Raw genomic sequence first — 5693 nt, 5'->3', positions numbered from 1 at the left:
AAATGACCTAACACAGATATAGAGAACAAACATATGGACACCAAGGGGGGAAAGTGGTGGTTGGGGTGATGGTGGTGGGATGAATTGGGAGACTGGGATTGACATATATACACTAATATGTATAAAATAGATAACTAATAACCTGCTGTATAAAAAATAAAATAAAATTCAAAAACAACAGTATTAATAAATAAGAATATTTTAACTTAAATTTCATTCATCCTTAGTGTCCATACTATTGCTGCCTGAAACTCAGTTCTCGTTTTATTAATGTCTTCAATATATTTTTGTCACTCAGTTATTTTTTATGATTGTCCATGTATTTACCATTTATTTCCTCTATAATACTTAATTCCCCTTTCTTCCTTTAATTTCTTTCTCTCTTAAATTTATCCTTGCTATTTCTCTCATTGAGTAACTGTTGGTAGCAAACTTTCTCAGTTTGTCTGTCTTAAATGTTTTTTCTTATTATTGGAGATAGTTGAGCTAGATGCAAAACTGCAATATGACATTTATTTTATCTCAGTCTTTGAAAGATACAATTCTATTTGTTTTGTTGTTGTTGTTATGAAAAGTTTTCTTTCACTTTAATATTTTGTCTTTTGTAGGTAACTTATTTTTTTTTCCTTTGGATACTCTTAAAATCATAAAATCTTTTTGCCTGTAATAATTTCAATTTTATTACATACTTCTAAGTATTATTTTACTTTCATGGATTTTTTTGTTTTTGTTGTTATCAATCAATTAGGAATTTATCTATTCCAGAAAACTTCAGTCACTATGTATTTAACTATTATTTACTCCCATTCTACTTTCTTGTTTTGAATCTCCTAAAAGACCCACATTGGCTTTCTTATTTTATCGTCATGTCCCTTAATCTCCTTTTTAAAAAAATTCTATTCCAATCTCTGTGTTGTATTCTGAATGCTTTCCACAATTGTATTTACAATGACAATTCCAACCACATCTAATTTTTAACTCTCTGTCTTCCTACTAAATTTGATTTTTAAGTTAACTATTTGGTTATATCTATCTTAGAATTTTATTATTTCATACTGAAGTAAAATCTGTTTACTTATTGTATATTACTCATATAACATAGTTGTAAATTTTCAAATCTTTTCTCTTATACCTCTGACTCTATATATGTTAGAACTATTTCCATTTGTACATTTTTTATGGAACTAATTTTCTAAAAGATTGGCTTCTGTTTTTAATTTATATTATTTTAATTACGTATTGGTACAAAACAAATTCTAGACTGAAATAGATTTAAAGCAATTCTTAGAAAGATATTTTCTTTTCATTTTCTTTCTCCCTCCCCCTCTGCCTTCCCTCTCTCCCTCCCTTCCTTCCTTCCTTGCTTCTTTTCTTCCTTTTTTTCTTTTTTCCTCATGCTATGTACCATTGGGGTTTTACCAGCTTGGAATTGGTTTATAAAATAATTATTCACCTTGGAAATTCTTACCTTTATGCTCAATATACATTTGGACTCTATGCCATTATATGATATATTTTGGTTGTTAATTCCTAACGAGTTTTTAATGTATGTGTGTGTGTGTGCGTGCATGCGCACACACACACGTGTGTATTTTCATCTGCTGTTGCATGCTATGGCTAACTTACTTTAGTTTTTAAGGACCTTTGTTATTTCATTTATTTATTTGATTACTGATCTTTAGTTCCTTTGGTAATAAGTGTGAAACTTCTGGAACCGTGGCTTTGTGCAGTGATCTTAATTCTGGCTACTGAGCTTTCTTGGGTCTAAACACAATTCTCCTGACTTTCTGTCTCAAATTTCAGCCATTGGTCATTAATATGGAATCCAAACCATCACACTCCTTTGCTTCAAGGCCTGTTGTCTCTGGATTTAATGTCTTCTTGAGCAAACCAAGTCTGTGATGCATTTAATAACTTTTATAATAGATGATTTAGTATACTCAGAATTTTCATGTTTCTAATAAATATCTATTTTGATCAGGCTCTGATGTTTCCAAAACTGGAAGCAACTGCTATATTTCTTTGCTCACTACATAAATTTTAAAAATGTGTCTAAAATAATGTTGAATTAAATTTTGCAATATTGTGAGTAGACACTTGCTGTATATACCATTCCTTTTGTCTTTTATTTTTCTGCTCATAGTTATGTAGTGAACTGGAAGTTTATTTCTTTGTTAAAAAATCTCTAATATTTTCCACACAGGCTGGTTAATAGGCTTATCAATCTTCAGTTTTACCTGAGTCTATGCCTAGAATTTGAATATTATGTTTAAATGACAAAAAATGAATGACAGCTGAATTATTTATCAGGACTGTAGGAGTTTAAGTCAAGTTTTCAAGGATTTATCACATACAAATGCTACACTAAATCCTAGGTCTTCTTCTAAAAATTAAGTAAATATAGATTATTTTAAGATGCTATCCATAGGAAACTGACATGTGTTAAAAATTGTCTGTTCTTTAAAACTATTATTTGAACTATAAAAAACTCAGGGGGAAAATCATTTATTACTGAAATAGTGACAATCTTAGCAACCTGGCACTTCTTAAATGAAGTTTTAAGAAAATTGTATCTCCATCAATATACTCTCTATCAATCTAGAAAGCATGGGTAAAAAATGTAATGTGAAAACATGCAATTCTTAAGGGGCTACCTTAACAGTAGGGATTTTGGAGAGTGTACTGTTTTCCTTGAGATTTTCTTGGCATAAAAGATACTAAAGTTGGCCATCCCTGGTGGTGCAGTGGTTGAGAGTCCGCCTGCCAATGCAAGGGACACGGGTTCATGCCCCGGTCCGTAAAGATCCCACATGCTGTGCAGCGGCTGGGCCCGTGAGCCATGGCCGCTGAGCCTGCACGTCCGGAGCCTGTGCTCCGCAATGGGAGAGGCCACAACAGTGAGAGGCCTGTGTACCGGGGAAAAAAAAAAAGATACTAAAGTCATTTTGTTCTTTTCAACAATATTACTCCATGTCTACTCATAGCACAGCACATTAGCTTGTCAAGAAAAATCATCACCTAGATCCAAATATGTTTATAACATTTTTATGGGTTCCTTCTAATGAATGCATGTCATCAAGAAAAACCATTTTGATATAACTTTTATGCTACACAATGATGTTTCATAGTCTATATGAGATTTTCCATTTACAAGAGTTAGAGAAATTTACATATAAAGTGGGATAGTCCAAAAAGTGCCACATCATTAAGTTAAAACATAGCACAACATACCCATTAGTTTAAAATTCTGTTGCATTTCTTTTTTTTTGCGGTACGCGGGCCTCTCACTGTTGTAGCCTCTCCCACTGCAGAGCACAGGCTCCGGATGCGCAGGCTCAGCGGCCATGGCTCACGGGCCCAGCTGCTCCGCGGCATGTGGGATCCTCCCGGACCGGGGCACGAACCCACGTACCCTGCATTGGCAGGCGGACTCTCAACCACTGCGCCACCAGGGAAGCCACACAGGTTTGTTTTTTAAGGTACTGTTTTTTTTCCCCCTAATGTTCCCAGAGCTTTTATCAGCTATGCCTAAAAAGCTTCTCTGCTCTCCGTCCTTAGACACCATGTTGGTAATGGGATTAGCACCTTGTTGTAACATACTGCAGCCTGGGAAAGATACATCCTTCTCCAAAAAGTCATCACCTTGGATGTTCACTAGAAAATTTTGTGATCTTTTACTTTATCCAGAATATAAATTTGTTCAAACGAGAAATAACCTGGGGATGACACTGGATTCAGTCTTACTGATTCAGCACAGTAACAAACCTGGATAACAGGGAATACACTTGTTCCCTCCTCATTACTCACAAAATATTTGCATCTTGAAATGGCCAGTTAGAATATTTTATTCAGGCATGGTTTTTCATGTCACAGCTCCTTTAAGAATCCACAGGGAGTCTAAAGGAAATGTCTATGCATTTGTATTAAACATTGTGAAACCCAAGATTCCCAGTATGGTCTCTGGAGTGTCACACACCCTGCTCCTGAGATAAATTTGATCACTTTCCTGCTTCTCTAAATGGACAAGTTACTGGAGAAAATGTTAGTTTTTATGGATGTATTCCTCGGTTTTCTTAGTTTACTTAAACTTTTACTTACCTAAGTTACTGACATACATGTTTTAAATTCTTCTATTCCTTTGTCTAGTGATTTTACACAATGCTCTCCTGACTACTAATGGGTCATATACATACAGATGTTTATAATATAAATCTAACAAAAATGTCCCAGTTATATACAATGAAAACTAAAAATTATTGCTCTGAGAAACTAAAAAGGCCAAAATAAATGGTGAGATGTCCCATATTTATGAGTCAGCAGACTGAAGAGGTTAAAATGTCTCTTCTCTCCAAGTTGATTTTGATTCCAATCATAACCAGTCTGTGTGTGTGTGAGTGTGTGAATGGTAATATAATTCTATTTTTCATGTGAAAATGAGAAGTGCCCAGAAAAAAACAAGGAAACCTTGAAAAAGAAGAAAATAATAGGTGGGCATATATCACCACATTTAAAATCTAACTATAAAGATATACTGGCATAAGCACAGTCAAAAGATAGGTTGAATAGGCATTTCAGAAAATGATCGACACATATATATTGGTCTGACTTGTGGCAAAATGGCCACTGCAGTTCACCGGGGAAATGATGGTCTTTTTAAGAAATGGTCCTAAGTGAAAGTGAATCTCTATATGAAAAAATTTACTTTGACCTTATTTTTCAAAGAAGGGAAATGCTTATTGGAGTTGGGGGACAAGGGGACATCACTCTTTCTCTGACATCTCCTACTGTAACTTCATGATTTATGAGTAAGGATGCTGGTCCACCACTGTCAAATGAGTTTCCAGTTCTCCACGTTGCTGTAGTTGAGGGCTCAGACTTGGCCTCATCATTGGGGGTATCCTGTGTCTCTGGCTGCAGTGGGGAAGGTATGCAGGATCTGCAGGCATCTCCAGGTGGCCCAGGGGCTATGGGCGAAAGCAGCTTGTACAGCTAACAACTCTTGCTGTTGGGGACCTCTGAAACCTCTGCATCCTCAAACACTGTGATTAGCAGTGAGCTGGACAAGCGTTGACACGTTAGCAATGAGAGGCTACCGCACATCCAGGCGCTACAGATTGACTACAGCAGCGTGTTCTCCCTAAACCGAGCTAAATCACCACTCCAGTCAAACAGCTTGATCACACACTTATTGGTTTTCTGCAGTCTCCCGCTGGCAGCCCATCCATCTTCCTCTTCTTTGTTCGCTGGTGGCAGAAGTGGGCAGATGGCCTTTTGCCAGTGGATGCAGCAATCCATGCTGTGGGTATCTGAGTGGGTCTTCCAGCCTTCCTCAGCCAGATGCTCCCTGTCCTTGTAACTCTTCTCCAACAGACACTGCGGAAGGGCATCCAGTTTGTTCCTCGTCTGGGACATCTTCAATTCTTATTTCTCTACTTTCACCTTCACCGGAAATTTGGTTTGGGTCTCACTACACACAAAAATTAAGCTCAGATGCTATAAATATTCATAGAGTGATAAAACTTAGAGAGAAGAAGGAAGAATACATGACCAGGGTACAAAAACATTTGTTAAACACATCACAGAAATCAATAACCGTAAAAGTAAAGATGGATAATTTGCTCATCACTAAAACTGATAACTTCTATCAACCAAAAATCACAAAAGAAGGAACAAGCCAGAAACAGAGAAAATAT

At 36.2% G+C, this 5693-nt stretch overlaps 1 pseudogene; it reads right to left on the bottom strand.

Moving 5' to 3' along the window:
- Positions 1 to 4716: 4716 nt before the first annotated feature.
- LOC103083378 (protein lin-37 homolog pseudogene) lies at positions 4717 to 5445 on the bottom strand (annotated as a pseudogene).
- Between the last annotated feature and the right edge of the window lie 248 nt (positions 5446 to 5693).

This window comes from Lipotes vexillifer, unplaced genomic scaffold (assembly GCF_000442215.2).
Source record: "Lipotes vexillifer unplaced genomic scaffold, Lipotes_vexillifer_v1.1 scaffold761, whole genome shotgun sequence".
NCBI classification, from domain to species: Eukaryota; Metazoa; Chordata; class Mammalia; order Artiodactyla; family Lipotidae; genus Lipotes; species Lipotes vexillifer.
The sequence above is the reverse complement of the archived record's forward strand: the minus strand, read 5'-3'. Positions and strand labels throughout refer to the sequence as shown.